Source organism: Thermobia domestica, chromosome 14 (assembly GCF_964235325.1).
Source record: "Thermobia domestica chromosome 14, izTheDome1.hap1.1, whole genome shotgun sequence".
Classification (NCBI taxonomy): Eukaryota; Metazoa; Arthropoda; class Insecta; order Zygentoma; family Lepismatidae; genus Thermobia; species Thermobia domestica.
Window position 1 is genome coordinate 126075476 of NC_137467.1, and position 17248 is coordinate 126092723.

The 17248-nt window shown below is 35.9% G+C and overlaps 2 long non-coding RNA genes across 2 annotated transcripts in view; one reads left to right on the forward strand and one right to left on the reverse strand.

The window, feature by feature from the left end:
- Positions 1–10301, reverse strand: part of LOC145670714 (uncharacterized) — a 110294-nt gene extending 99993 nt beyond the window's left edge. The window contains exon 1 of the long non-coding RNA XR_014128389.1: positions 10087–10301. This is a non-coding gene — a long non-coding RNA (uncharacterized LOC145670714). The remainder of the gene's footprint in view (positions 1–10086) is intronic.
- A 2378-nt stretch (positions 10302–12679) lies between these two features.
- On the forward strand, positions 12680–16226 carry LOC145670715 (uncharacterized). Its single transcript, XR_014128390.1, has 3 exons — positions 12680–13099; positions 14830–14950; positions 15478–16226. It is a non-coding gene; the product is annotated as an uncharacterized LOC145670715 (long non-coding RNA).
- The last annotated feature ends 1022 nt before the right edge of the window (positions 16227–17248 follow it).

Here is a 17248-nt window from a genome sequence, read left to right on the forward strand (position 1 = left end):
AAGGAAGTCAAAGACAACCCGACTGGTGCTGTCGCACGCCCTTATGTGTTAAAAGACGGTGTGTTGTATAGAAAAATGGGAGATGACCTTAAGCTGTGCATTCCGGAGTCAGAGATTCCGAAAATTCTTCTAGAAGCTCATGACTCAGAATTGCATGGTGGGCATTTTGGTTTTACAAAGACGTATGGAAAGATCAACACCCGTTTCTATTTTCCCCATATGGGAAGAATAGTGAGAGACTATGTCAAATCCTGCCTTCCGTGCCAACAGAGGAACGCTGACAATAGACCTAAGCAAGGTTTCCATTGCCCAGTTGATGCTAAACATCCATTTTATTGCATGGAACTCGATATTTTTGGACCTCTTCCTCCTTCCAATTCGTATAAATATATCATCACTTGCACTTGTAAGATGACCAGGTATACTGTTGCCAGAGCTTTGCGATCCGTAACTGCAAAAAGTGTGGTGAACTTCGTGATTGAAAATATTGTCTGTGTGTATGGTCCTCCGTCGATCATACAAACAGATAATGCAAGTAACTTTCATTCCGAACTGATGAAGGAGACAGCTAAATTGTTAGGCATACAGCAGGTATTCAGTAGTTCCTATCACCCAGAGTCCCAAGCGCGTGTAGAGAATTGGAATTATACCTTGGCCAAATACCTAAGTAAATACGTTGATGCTAATCAAAGACAATGGGCAAAGTACGTTCCTTTAGCAGCTTACGTTTATAATATAAGTAGACACGACTTTCATCCATATAGTCCCTTTGAGCTAGTGTATAACAGAAAGCCGAAGTTGTTTAATGAATTGGAGACGCAATGTTATAAACCAATGTCTCGTGAGTTCAAAACAAGACTCAAAAGAATTCACGAAGTTGCCAAGAAAGCTCTAGCCCAGCGACAGGCTAAGGATAAAGAACGGATTGATAAAGGAAGGCGTGAAATATCGTATAAAATAGGTGACAAAGTACTATTAAAGTCCTACGCTAGGAAACCTGGTCGTTCATATAAACTAGAACGGAAGCACTATGTTGGTCCTTACGAAATAATCAAGGTGTTACCTCGTAACACCTGTGTCTTAAGAACACTTGGTAGTGATAACAAGGAATTTACGGTGAATGTTAAGCGCTTAAAATCATTTCATGAACGCAAATGGTCTCCAGGCAATCCTATCAACTCTGATACTAAAGCCTAAAAAAAAATTTAGAATCATCTTCCTTCTATGGTGTCTCTTTACAGTTGTTTAATAGAGATTGGTGTCTTCGTGATCCAGGCCGGCTAGGTCTCGAAGACATCCATTTCATTTGAATTGATTGGCAAAAAAAAATTTACTTTGTTGTATACGCCCTGTACTCTCAAAAAAAATGTTCCTAAGGTTCTTCGAGTAGGCAGCTTAGGTTCAAGATTCCCGGGTTTGAACCAATATTCATTTAAACTCTACCCTGATGGACTGTTTTCTCTTTTTGCAGACTGTAGAAAGGAAAAAACCATCTGGTAACCGCAGGAACAATACATGTCTGGGAGTCCAGTAGCAGCCCGTACACGTAGTCATTGTAAGTCTAATCCTTGTGACATTTCTATAAAATTAGAGTTACCAAGTAGACATTCCAAACAATCTACCCCTTCTGTAATGGATACCAAAGAAACACCCCAGGTGACGGTTCATAATAAAATTCCAGTTTTCCCAATTGATGTATTCTCTGGGAAACCTCATCAGGATGTGACGCGTTTTCTTGATGATTTCGAAAGCGAGGCTCAGATGTTTAAGTGGAGTGATGCCGAAAAGAGGGCATATCTACTCCCATACCTTTCAGGTAGTGCTCGCGATTACTTCGAAGTTCACAGTGCCGAGTTGAACGCTGAAGGGGTCACTTTCAATCAAGTTAGGGATAAACTCCTTAAGGCTTTCAAATCACCTGGAGATATCGGCGATGCATTTGCAGCATTGTATCAGAGAAAGAAGCTGCCAAATGAATCATACAATGAATACATGTTTAATGTCCTTCGCTTATGTAAAAGGGCAAACGGCACTATGGATGAGAAAGAGAAAATCCGAAATATTCTAAAGGGTTTGGACAGTCCTGCCCTTCAATTCATTATAACTAAGGATTGCCAAACTCTGGATGACCTACAGAAACATCTACAGCTTTACGAAGCTGCAGAACATCAAGCCAACTTAAGGGCAATAGATGAGTATACGTCCAAAATAGGCACTACCACTAAGAAGGCTCAACGTTCGGAAGAGCCAGTTCGCCAGCGTCCTAGACGCCAAGATCCATCTGTTCGGGCCCTAATAAAACAACTGCGTAACATGACTCTTGAAAATCGCAATAAGTATTATCGTCAGGGTTCGAACCAGTATCGCCGTCAACAGAATCAGGCATACAATAGAACCACCAGCGATCAACAGCGCAGACAATATAATCAGTATCACCGTAACACACGTAAATTCCAACAACCACAAAACAAACGAAATCAAACTTCGCGTAATCAGAAACCATCAAGGTTCCAACAAAGACCTAATAATAGTGCACCTCAGCGTAAGGGTGACTCCGATTCCCAAAGGAATGCTCACCCCAGTACTTCCCAGAGTCAGGAATAGGATCATTTCTCTAAGTTATCTCTGTGCATTTCTTATAGGTTTCCACAACTTTGTGTATCACATATTATGTAAATGCCAGTATTTGAAACTATTAGTTTAACCGTAGTGACCTAAATGTTTTCATTTATTCGTAGGGAAATGTCAATCTTCATTGCGGATTTTAACGGTATGTACACCGTAAACTCTTATCTAATTCGTGAGTTCGCTTTGATCCCTATCATTTCCAGTCGCTTAGTAGCTGGTAGGAACCCATATATGGATCATAAGATTGTAAGACCAACACGCCATTTCGAAACTTTGTCCAAATTTGAGAAAGAGCAACACAACATTTATGAAAGAAACACAGGAATCACTTGGGGCATGGGCTCCTTAGACGAATTCCAACTTAGAGCCCGTGTACTTGGAGCAATTCCTCGCGGTAGTATCATATATACTCGCGGCAGTGCCCATGTGGCAGTATTGCAAGAGATTCTTCAAAACAGATTTGTTATGAATATTAAAGAAAACTTGCTTGGCCCATCTATAGATGACATGCCACCCTCAACATGGGAATGTCCCCTAACTCCTCTCCATCTACACAACAACCCATACTGTCCTGTCACAAGTTTGTATCAAATGTATCGGTTGTTTGTAATCCGAGCTCAGTACGGTGATGTTGAAGAAGTATGGAACTATGAAAATATGGAGTAATTTCTGGTATTCGGTAGAATATCAGAGTTTATTCATAATTTATCCTTAGTAAAAAAAAACAGTAATGTTCCTTGCACTTTCATTGATATGCTCAAGTTGTAGGTACGCAACCTGAATTCGAAGTCCAAATTTGACTACTGAACCAGCATGGCAAACCAACGACACATCGCAGCAAGTAACGTTCTATATGAGATCGAGGAGTGGATCGAAAATATATGGCAATTAAGTTTTAAGGGCATCCCATCCAAATACGTAAACGAAATAGTACCAAGAGCAATTCGAGTATTTCTATCACTCGAGGCATATAATCGTTACGAAGATTTACAATGTAAGTGTTTGTTTAATATTTGGCTTTTTGTGACAAAACGTAAATTATTAAAATTCTTCCGCAGATTGCGAAGGGAACATGGATTGGCGTTCAGAATCAGGATCCGCTACAACCGCCATAATGAATGTTTTGTCATTTGCGCGGTACCTAGAAGTATAACGTGGCATGAATTTATCTTAGGAGAGAATTGATTCTCCTAATTCTTCTCTTACAGATGGCTAATTCACTAACTCAAGCTATATTGTTCATCTGCATCTTGATTACTTCAGCTGATCAGAATCCATACACCATAACAGTAACCACCGGTGCATTTTGGAACAAGCTCTCTCAGGTAATTACCTATGAAGCTACTATTCCTTTGGTCTATCATCAACAAGTCACTCAACTTCCAAATCTAAAGCAGAACTCTGCGATTAGTCAGAATCTTAAAGATGAAATTTGCCCAATAATCAACAATCATACACTCTCTTATTGTTCATTAGTCCAACATGTTGACGAATTGGCGACTATGATAGAATCGCATAATGTGAGTAGGTTAAGTTTTGATATCCTTGAAAGCCGAAATAAGCGTAGCATAGATTTTTTGGCGATGTTTTGCATTGGTGTTGTTCTGTAGCAACGGATGCTATAGTAGACAAAGTAGCCATTAGAACAAAGGAATTAGAATCAATAGTTGAGGCCATGAAATCGGAAATTTTCTCGGAAGACCGAAATTTAGTTCAGTTTGTAAATGCTAGTAAGAATTTTAATGTTCAGCTAAAATCGTCCATTACTCAATTAGAAGAACAAATAAAACGTACACAAAAGTCGTTAAATCAGGCACTGGAAAATGACACCGAACGAAAACAGTTACTCGTAACTACCTATGCTATGCGACTTTACAATTCATTAATCCAACATATGAAAGATTCGGAAGATCAGGCAATCATTACTCATTGCATGTCTCAACGCATACCACCTTCCATGATTTCTCCATCTCAACTTAAATTAGACCTCACTAAACTTCAAAATAGATTACGTCAGCATTCTTATGTATTAGCTATACCCGTTTCTGATCTATTAAAGTACTATACCGTTCCCATTGCAAGTTGTCATTATTTTGAGGATGACGTAAGCATTGTCCTAAAAATTCCGATAACTAAGGATAATGGTCCCGCAGAAGTATATGAATTAGTAACAGTGCCATACAGGTATGAGAATGCTACATGCATAATTTCTCATCAACCCTCGATCCTTGTAAAACGTGATCAAGGCATTTCAATTTTAGCTACAGATAAACTAGCTGCATGTGATCCTAAACGAGAAAGTCTTTGCTTTCTTCCAGCCTACCAAGGGGACTCAGTTCAATCACCCGGTTGCGCACGAACTTTATTTCAGAGTGCAACAGTTGAAGAAATTAGCAAGTATTGTGTGTTTCGTTGTGAAGAAGGAACAGGTTTGCTTATCACCGAGATTCAGCCTAACTTATATACTATCACCAATCCACCGAGCGAAATTTTTATAGAGTGTCCCAAGAAAAAGAAAACTGTATTAAATTTGGATCCTACTACAGCTGGAGCATATCAGTTGTCACTACCATGTCAGTGTAAGGCAATCATCACCGACGATCATGTTATTCCACCTTCGTTCCCATGTCCTGCTACAAATGACCGAGAACTAACACTAAAAATTTTAATACCTGCTCCTTGGTCAAAGGTTCCATCACTAAAACTAAAAGGGCCAGCGTTTGCAAGTTCAGAATATACACATCTCAATCAGTGCCTTGACACCAATTGGTCGGCCAAGATACCCCATTTCCGAATTTCGAAAACATACTCGCAAACACAATTGCCGTTACATGAAGTTCACATTTCTAACATTCAATCTCCACGGCCTTATTTGTCAATTATCTATGTATGGAATTTAGTACTCTCGATAATAGTATTATGGGTTCTGTATCAGCTACGGCTTCAACTGTTTTCGCCTGTATTTCTATTGCCATCAGCACACGCAAACTTAATGCACGAAGTTGTAGAATCCTTATCATATGCTCTATTGGCTATTCTTATTTTTGGGTTCTGTCTATATTTTATTTCATACTTATGTTGTAAGAAGTTAGGACCCTTACTTTCTCAAGTACGTCCGCTTCAACAAGAGGCACTAGAGGCGGACACTCAACATATGACATCCCTAGGAACTCCTCTACCTACCCCACGCGTCACTCGACATGCAACGTCCAGTGAAACGTCCATATGACTATTTATTTTTTGTATGGCCTGTAGCAAAGTTGTAATGACCCAAACTCTTGAAATACCAATAGTTATTCACGGTGGATTGAATATGTTACCTTTTAATTCCCCGATTTTCTATGAATCATCCGTGGTCACTCTTTTTAAAGTCGAATACCCAGAAGATGTCTCATCATCAATTGGGTTTAGTAAATTGGAACAATCTTTTTCCTTGGAAACTATTTCGGCCGACGACCCGTCAACCGGTTCGTACTTTCACACCATTACGCGTTTGCATACTAAACGTCTGTTATTATCTCACGATAATATCAACCACATCTATCGTACGTTATTTTCATTTGCTGATGAACCATGGTTCTTTACTAGTTGGAATAGAAAAATCAATTCTTCTGAAGAATTTGAAAAACTGTTGACAGCTTGTCAAAGAAGAGTAGTGCACCCAAGTTTTCTAGATTTTGACGAATTATCTTCCCTAGTAGATCGTATTCAGGCTAGACTAGCTTCAAAAGGAAAAACCTTAACTATCATTCCTGAAAACCCGGCTTCTATATTCAATTATCCACTAGCAGAATGTCTAATCTCTTCTACTTACGCCGTAGTAGGAATTAAGTTACCTGTCATAGAGCGGAATGTACGCGACCAAGCTTATGTAGTATCACCTATTGCATTCCGAAAAGATAACACCATTTGTCATATAGAAATGCCGCAATCATTCATAGTATATCGACAACCAGGGAATCAGCTTTTGTACACTAGTTGTGACATTCATAGCGCCTTATTGTGTCTATTGACTCCTCCGCCTATGACGCTTTTACCATATGTTGAATGTATAAAGGCTCAATTAAAAGGCATCACGAAAGATATTAATAAGTTCTGTAAATGGACTTGTTTTGCGAAGCCGTATGAAATGTCTACAAGTTACCTAAACTATACTACCCTATCATTGATGATTACGCATGAACAAACCCTAACAGTTACTTGTCCTACAGTTGACATCCCTCTGAGGGCCACTCAGAAAATTGGTGCTATTTTCGTGCAACTCGGTTGCTCATGTACACTTTCTTTTCAGAATGTAACCCTACGTCCAAAGTTTCCTTGCCTCTCAACAAGTACCTTACAGGCTAAAATCCATCATGTGATTCCATCCAAATGGATAACCCAATATCCTTTATCAGTACCAGCAGTTGTTGATTCCTTTACTTTATCTGAACATCCACTACATGAAGAGTCTCGTACATCATCAAACGTATTCGTGTCGGTGAGTGTCAGCATCAATGTTCTACTATGCATATTTCTTATGACTCTCGGTGGTTTATATTATCGTCTTTCGATTCGCAAACCTACACCACCCCCTCGAGTAACATGTGCAAATCAAATGCACCAGCGAGCTAACCGATCACCAGAATATGAAACACCACGTAATGCCCAACCTGCCGAATATATGGCTGTATTGTAAACCGGTTGCTGAAAGAAAGCACATGATTAGTAGATACACACAGACACTCTATATGCAGAAATAAGAATAAGAGAAGAAAACAGTTTTAGTGATTATTTTAGGGCTAAAACCAAAATAATTAAAATAAGCTTATTCTACTAAACTAATTTTCTTATCCATTTTTATTATATCTATCTGTATTACTTTTGCTTTATTATTATTTTATTTTGCCTATAGCAAAAAAAAAGTTCTTTTTTTTATTTGCAATAAGTAGATTTAGAGTAATCAGTATATTTGTTATCCTATATGTTAAGACTTTCACTATGTTAATGTAGGTATTCACAATAGTATTCATGATCAATCATTATAATCAAGATATAAGTATTCAATCTTTGTATTATATATTCTATCATGTAGTATTTAGTAAATATTATTGTAGAGTCTTGAAATAATGAATTGAAGAAATTCATTAGATGTAGGAATTATGTGTAGGTATTCCGCTTCTTTAGTAATAATAAGAACTTATTTAGTAGTAAACTTATGAAATTCATTCAGTTGACATTGACGTGTATGGTTAACACTATCTTTTTCAGGCATAACCTGTTCTTTAGTTTTTCTTTTAGATGGATGACCTAACCTACCCATCGGCTGAGAAAAATGCAAAGATCGTTCCAGTTGGTGAGATAACTTGATGAATGTTTGTGGTATTTTGTCTTATTTCAGCTATATGCCGACTGCGTACACACTAGTTCATAACACTAACTCCTACACACACACACTAACTCCTATCATTGTGTCTATATCCTACATTTGAAACTTATGCTTGCACTATATCATACATCCTTGCACTAGCATCAGGCGGCCATTTTGTTTCCGGTTGGTCCCGGAAACCAATTTTCATGAGAAATTCTATCCATTGGTTATGCAAATTAATCACTACTTTTTCCAAAAATAAAAAAAAAAAGTTTCACTAAATGCTATTTAGTCTTCCACCATATTATGGGAATATTGACCCCTTGTAAGTGTATATTCGTTATTTATACATGTATTCCTCTTGTCATTTCTATTCCTGTTTATTTTAATGTTGTTTCTCTTATCAGTTGTCCGCCATTTTGGGTACACTTCCGGGGGGGTACACACACACAGTTAGGTATATTCCAAGTCCTATGTATCACTACCACCATGTGAGTGTCCGCCATTTTGACATCCCCCCCTCGTGTCACTCCGCCTACCGGGTTCTTGGTTCGAGTCCGAACCAGGATACCCATTCTCATTTCCGGCGGTTGTGCTCCTCTTATCATTCCTATCATTCACTACCACCATGTTGACTTGATACTTTCTCGAAGTTCGCCTGAGTGTTTGAGTTCGAACCCCGTCCACTTACATCTACTTACATACTAGTAGCTGTCTAGTGAAGGGCAACTTACACCTATATATATTCATTTACAAACACCACCCAGTGATATGTAAGCAGCCAAGCAAGCTTTGTAGCATACATTCACTAAGCACATATCTTACCTCGCACTGGAACTAAAGACAGAAAGGAAGTTCATCAAGAAAATAGTTTGAAACTGAGCAGTTGCAACGTTAGTTTTGTTGATTTGCTTATTTGGATTTCGTTGCTACATTTTATTGTCAAGTAACTTTTTCTATTTAGTTTTATTTGGTTAGCTCTCTCCATTTATTTATGAGTTGTTTTCCTTACAATGTTATTTTAGTTTTTTGCATCCCAATATATGATTTTAATGATTTATTGCATTAATATCTTTCTTGTATATATATATGTATATAAAACCAAAACAATTATATATCGTTATTATTACTAGCATAATTTTTAGTACCCTAATTTCCCGTTGTATGATTTTATTTCCTTATTCAATTGTATGTGTTCCTGTTGTTTGAGTATTACCAGCAGAGCATTTACCACCCAATCATACTACTCATGTAACTATTATCGTTGGTGGGTTGGCGAGTTCCTGGCCTGTTCGAGGTACGACCACGTTATTCGCATCCGCCCGTTTCTAGTACTTCGTTAGCCTATCCAGCCTCGTTGTGTTGCACGTTTATGTAATTCGCATTATGCGGTATCGTACGGTACTACCGTTGGTTTATATAGATTTGCCGTCCAGCCTTCTTTCATACTACTACTACTACTACTACTACTATTAATAATAATAAAATTAATAATAATAATAATGATAATAATAATAATAATAATATTAATAATGCTACTTTTTGTCTTGTACGACTCTCAAATTAGTTTTCTTTTGGCCACTTTGTGTTTCAGTCCTTGTACCGGATACAGTGCTCCATGGAGGAGGCCATGTTTTTTCCCATCGTCACTTTCGTTAGTCGGCCATGTTTTCTTCACAGGCTCGGCCAATCACATTTTGTTTCCATCAACCAACGATCTTCCGCTCTTCTGTTACGAATTTCCGGCCTGTGTGATTCGTAACCACACCTAGGCGTCATGTTTATATTTTATGTCGCCCTTTTTTTTTCTGTATGGCGTTTTTTTTAATGAAATTTTCGGCCCCCATTTTTCATTTCTTCGATCTCATACGCCTATGTACGCCTAATAGCCATGATTGTGCTATTATTTATGCAAGCGTTTGTTACTTAGTCCCTTTCCGCTTTGTGGCTTCTTCATCAGTCCTCACGCCCCCCTCCCTCTCTCTCTGTTACCTCCTTTTTACCATTCTTTTGCTCTTTGTTGTTTTTTTTTAAAAAAACAACTTCGCGCCTCAGTATACACTGATTAATTTGCAATAAGCTCCTTGCTATGAGTTCATTATACTCACCTGCTATCTGGGTTCCCTCTGTTGCTTCCTAGTCTCTTGTGTGTTATTTCGATATTGTACCACTACCCGCGCTCGACCCTGCCGATCCCGACATTTCTAACACAATTGGTCTCACGAGACTCGATCTACGTCCAATTTCTTTTCCGCTCCGGACAGGTCACTCCCGTTCTTTATTCGCGACACTCTGCCTTGGACACTCTGCCCTTCACACCCTGCTGTCGTAGACTGCATTGTTCCTATCTCGGAACATCCGGTCTCTTATCGGTCCGGATGTCTCTCTGTTTTGCTTCTACATGAACTGGTGCTATGATATAACTATGCTCTGCTGGATTAAATATACTCTAAACCCTGTGTTATTTATGTACTGCATAATTTTTTTTTTCAGCTCAGATTTTTTTTCTCGCTCTTTTTGCGAGTGGTTTCTATTTTGCCAAGTTTACCTTATGCTACTGTTATTAATTCTGATTTCTTTCGTTTCATGCATTTCTGGGTTCTTGGTTAGCGGTTCTCAACCGTTGGACCGCAGCCCGCAGTCCTCCATGGTTTCCTTTTGGGTTTTCCCCTGGAATGGGAATTTTTTTCAGTGGGGGATGCGAGCATTTTTGCTCTGAACCCTCCGCCGCTGTTATGCTACTGTTTCGTGAGTGACAATATTGCTGTACTGGCTGTAGTACCTTTATTTCGCAACCAATAATACTCTTGTGTTTACACATGAGTATATGTAATATTCACGTATATGTTTATATATCTTCTTATATCTACAACTGGCCCAAAGTTGGTCTACATTGTGCATGGCTCGGTGTTTCCCAAACTTTACTGATGCTCGGCACACTTGGGTTCGCGTACTATGATTTGGGAAACGGCGACCCTAAAGATGACACGTCCACCCTCACAGAACACGGATCTTTGGGTGCAGTGAACACATTATTTTAAACTCATTTTCGCTTTAGTATACTGTATATTTTATTTTCACGTCCCGAAATCCCATCTTCTGTGACGGTCGACAGCATCATTATTTCTATTAATCAAAACATGTTATTCATATATTGAAGTTATTCGTAGTGTTTGTTAAGTTATAGATTTCCTTATATAGCTTCGCCGTGTCTATATGTGTACTTATGCTCTGGCGAACTTGTTTTATTTTTGTAACATTGCATTTATCGTATTGCTGATTTAAAGCGCTTTGTTCAGCGTTAAATGTTAAATTGTAATATGATGTATCATTATTGTGTCCATTAGTATAACTATAGTAAAATGTATTTAAGGTGGAAATTACGGTCCAATTTAGTTTTTTTTTATGCTTCTGCATAGTTAAGCAAGTTTTTTTTTTTTATTTCTTTATTCACTTCTTTTTGGTTCAATTTAAAAGTTCAGTTTAAATTTTATTTTCTTATTTTTTTTATAACTATTGTTTAGAATACGTGTCACTTTCATTTTATAGATTATGTATTATGCATTGCTCTCACTGTTTGCTATACACACTTTTTTTTTACGGATTCACTGCTGAATCCTCCTTGTTTAAAAGTTACGGTTTACTTGCTTTCCCTTTTTATAGAAACGTTATCAATAAGTACGAAGTTAAATGGTTCAACCATATCAAGGAAATTGTTGAAGAAGTAAGGAAGTACTTTGCATTATTTTACAATATCGTTAATGTTTTGTTAATATCAAGAATTCTTTCACTACTGTTCATTATGCTTTGTATTACAGTGTTGCTACATTTCTGAATATTATAACCCAGTAATTTGAATCTTATGGTTTCAAAATGAAATGATGTTCTTATGTCATGCACCGCAACATGGTTGCTGTACCTTCATACAGTCTCTGTGATCACCTGTGTATGTCAATGTATTAATATACTTGTGGTTTTCTCAGTACTTTACCTTTAGTCTTTATTTTAGTCCATGTACGAGTTGTGATTACAGAGAACTTGTATCATTAGTATACGACGTACCATTCATATGTCATAGTGTATTCAATAACTTCAGTAGTTTAATTTCTAGTCTAAGTAAGTACTTCCATTTGTAACACAACACTCATGATATGAGTTCTCCACCTCTATGCCATATTGAAACGTCGAGTAGCATTCAGTTTCACTTACATTGTACTCATTTACTACATTAACCCTTTCAGTGCCAACATTATCCTCTCCAAGCGAGTCGCTTGGAAAACCCAATGCGGGGAGATGTCACGGGCTATATTTCGTGACCATTCTATATACTCCTAGGTCCTTAGTTCGATTCTCCTTAACATTATTGGAAACAAAATTTTAAAATTTCTTTCTTTGTTCTACATATGCATTGCTTATAGGAACAACAATCTTAATGTTTGATTGCTATTTCCTTTAAATTGTCCAATTTACCTCCAAGGAGTGAGTGATTCAAGGAGAGAGGAAATAGAGAGATAACGATTGGTTGACTAATGCATTCTAGTTTCATCCAAACCTGGAAATTATGTAAACACTTCGTTTTCTTTTTGACGTAAAACATCGGATGATTAGTCAAGAAAACGCAAACAACAAACCACTCAAGGTTATGTTGCACGACCACTGCATACGTGACCTAGTTTGCAAGAAACAGGACATTGGCTCGATATGAATCAAATAATCCCACAATTCAGGAAATATCAGTATGATAATGTCATAAAGTTTGGGTTAGGAGTGATGTGATGCTTCCGATCAAGTGAGATACCATCTCCCTAATATCCGACTTCTCCCTCTCCCTCCTTAGTCAATCACTTATTTTGATTGTTGAAGTAAACATATTCCGGATAAGCAATTGCGTATGTCTCTTGTCCTATCTTTCTTCCCTCCTCACATTGACACGTGAAGAGGAGACTCATCCTTGTTCTCGAAAAATCCAGAATATCACACCACCACATGCGTCACCAATGACGGAGTCGGGCATAATAAAATGACCGAACCCGTGAAACATAGTGTGAGTTGAGTGCGATTGAAAGTATAGTGTTCGTCAAGTGTCAACACCTTGTACGAAGCCTACCATCAGTTTTTCAGGTAAATATGTTTCTGTTTTAAGTAATTTTTTTCGGCAGGCAGCCTCGGAACAAATTCAATATGGCAAAGTTTTAGTGGAGAACTCTCAACTAAATTCATTATCTTTCAAATGTTAGAATAACTTAACTCTTTAATTGATTGGAAATTATTGCAATCAATATCTGTCATTGTAATTGGTAATTTTGATTTTTATTTTATTCTGTTATAACTTAAACCTGAAGACAGACAAGATGTCATAATTTGTCAAGGATGTCACAGTATTGTCTCAGTACTCCTTTGATATATTCTGAGTTTTGCAAACTATGTTTTCTTCTTTCTCTTTTCTTGTTATCTTTATTTTATTTTAATAAATTGTATTTTGTTAAATGAAGAAGGAGAGTTCTTCCTTTATACTAGATCTAAACCCATCCTTTCTAGGATAGCAGTGAAGGGTACAACTAGATGGGTGTATCTTGATCCCTATATCCCTAGACACAATTTAACCTGTAGTATCTCATTTTTCTCTGCCTTCTGGCCGGGAAAACAGAGCCGTGAGAATATATACAGGAAGTTTCAAAACAACACCGACAACGTGTGGGAGTTGATTCCTGACACCAACATAAGACAAAAAAGTATAGATGAACCTGAGTGCACAATTACTTCGTTTCGGTGTTATAGGTTGCCGTGAACATGAAAAAATGAGCTCTAAAGGTCCGTAGCTCTGCAACTATTCTATTTCTCCCTTACTTTGCATATACTAAATAAGATAAACTATATAAATTATCAAGTCAAATAACATCTAAAAATGTTTTGTTTACTACATCTCGTGTAATTGAGTATAGGAATAGCATAATGCCAATTCTTATATAGTTTTCACAAATTTCCTAGTATACATTTTCAAACATTTATATGAAAGAAATCATTGAAAATAAAGTATAAGTTTCCATATAGATCAACCTAATTGAGCTATATGGTTTAGATCTCTACTTAGTAATAACTCAATACAGCTTACAGATCTAACTACTAGTATGTTGAAGTTTTTAAGTTTGTTGTGAATAATACATACTGTGTCCGCTTATCAACAGACCCCACATTTCAAATTTGGAGACACAATTCTTAAATTAACATAATCTGAATGATATTTGCAGGAGTGTTAAAGTAAGTAACTAAAATTATCGTATCGAATATAACGTATGAAATATAAAAAAATATCTGATAATATCGACCAAAACTTACGCTACAAATTCAAAAATTTCGTTCTTCAATCAGATTACGAATCGGAATAGGATTTTAAGGCAACGTGAAGAACAACGAAGTTAAGATGGGGGTGGAAATATTCGCCTCTGAGAAACTATTCGCAGATGGTTGCTAGTTGTGTAGAAAACTTATGTGAACTTGGGTCTATAAGAAACATTATTTGCTTTACATTTCAGAAAGTGAGTTTGAAATTGTGATAATTGTGTATCATGTGAGCCGTTAGTCGTGTTATTTAGAGTACAAGCTAGCGAATGTGAATAGATGTTTTCTGTTAATTTCATTTCCTTTTGCTTTTACAATAATGTTCACGAAGAACAAAAAGAAAATGTGATAAATTATCATCAAATAATACTACTAATAAGCATGTTTTGCATGTTTTACACAATATATTATTGTTGTATATTGTGTGTGACTAAAAGAAATTCATTTGCACATATGTTTGTTTTAATTCTATCAAAGAAATGCAACGCATGTTTTTTTCATGATTTTGCCAGGTCTACTTTTTGACTTCTTTTACTAAATTGCCCGGGAGCTGGAGTGTTCAGTGATATATAAACACAATAACGAATGTGCTAATCATTACATCACCTTGCAGTAGGCTATATTGGAAGCTAAGTATGCAATTTATTTACACAATTAATGCAGTCAACATTACAATTTGAACTTGCTACGTATAATATTAAGAGTGGTTTAGTTATTGTTCTCTAATAGCATCTGCCATTACATTACAATCTAAGAACATCAGATAAAAAGTAGTATAATTGCATCAGGTACATGAAATAATTATTTTTAATTAAAGCATTTCATTCTGAAAGAAGTGTAGATAATTTAAACTTATATGTGGTACTTACAGGGGAGTGCAATGTAAAACAAGATGTTCATTTTATATAATGTAATTTAAACATTTGTACATTCAACTTTTATAGACAATTTGTGTCAAATAACAGTTCAAAAGAGAAGTAAGAACATTGGTTTAAACATTTTACAGGGAAAACTACATTGTACTTTATTTAATTTCTTTCACGGAATAAATATTGTAGATGACATTTCTACAATTACAAAGTAAATTTCAAATTTCACCTTACATTTTATGTATATCTTGATTTGAGTGAATGTTTAAGGATTATATTTCCTTGTTACAGATTGATATTCGTAACTCATTATGGAATTGACATTAATTGCTGCAATATCCAATACTGACCACAGGTTTACTTACCTTTGGTGGAATGTGACTAAAAATGAACTACTAGAACTGTAATCTAATGAAGTATAATGTAACACAACAACGTTTAGGGGCATCCGCCTCATCTCAAACATAAACAATTTTGTTTTAATAATATCATTTACACCTATACGTCAGTCATGTGTATGACGTTACACTTTATAGATATTTATTAAAGTGTATTTGTGTGTTCCGAAGTACAAAAATGAATAAACTGGTTTTCAATTGTATTTATTTAGCTCTAATTTAGTCTCCAAAGTAGTTTATACAATTTGTATGCAAATTGTATGAATATTTTTCAGAAAGTTATGAGTAATTGCATCTATATAACTTTTTATGTTGCATTTACAATTTTTACGGCATCGAAATTGACTATATAATAAGCAATATATCGGATTTTGTTTACTTTACTACCAAGGGTAATTATTTGATCTGTTCTACTATGGAATATTTACTTTTACCGTATAACTCCAATTTAATAGTTTCGATTAGCAAACATTATATTACCTTAATGTACTTTCCCATTTGGTTCATTTTATCATACCTAACTACAAAAACTAATGCAGACAGAATCGGTATAGAACGACATATGAGTTACTTTTTTTTAAAAAAAAAATCAATCTTTGGAAGCAAAAACATTAGTTCAATCGATAATCCTTGAAACTTTGAATCTTATTTTTGCCAGAAAATGTGAATACAATTCATAATAGTTTATGGATGAATAAATTGAAACCATTAATAATTTCATTTGTTTTTTATGGTTAAGCAATACCTGCTTTCCTTTCTGGTTCTGTCTTTATCGAGCATTAATTTTAGTGAAATTTTTCTACTACTGAAACTTGAATTTGTTTTTCAACAAAAAACTTCGGAAAATAAATATTGGTCTCACTAGTATGAAGTATATCACTTCTGCCACACTTATGACACTAGCTCCAAGGAACAATGAAATAAACCCTCCAAGATACACTGAAAATATAAACAAAGGAATATTAAAACGCCTTAATTCTATATGTGCAAACAATATTCCATTACATTAAATGAAATTATTGATTTAAGAAAGATCATCGACTATGTTAAGAAAGAAACATTTTATTACGTTGTTTCCCTAATGCGTGCCCATTCTTTCCTTAGTTTTCCAAACTTACTGAATTTGAAATACCGATGAAGCTAGTTATATTAAGTAATATGTGTTTAGGTGAGATAAAAATAATTCCAAATTAGGAAAAGTATTCTCTTTTACGGCAAGAATGTGAAATAAAGAAATATATTGTCTGTATTTTTAATTAACTTTGTTCCTGAATGTTATAATGAAAACCACCGGAGCCTAGAACGCAATGGCATTCACCAGATTATGACATATATTGACGATCTAAGCATTTTAGGGAATGATATTAAGAATATATAAGAAACTTTTCGGATGTTTTATTAAACTCCTGTACTGACATGGCGTTTTAGAAGTAAATGCAGAGAGAACTCAACACGTGGAAGTTAGCTGTAACCAAAATACTGCAAATCATGAACATGTAAAAATATCAAAAGATTTTCGACGAAATGGATGCTTTCAGGAATTTAGAATCAACATATAGAGATAAAATCATAGCAACGAAGAAATTAAATGTAGATTGAAGGCATATAATTCGTGTTGTTGTTCATATCTAAATCTTTTTTCTTTGCAAATCCTGCTTAATAGC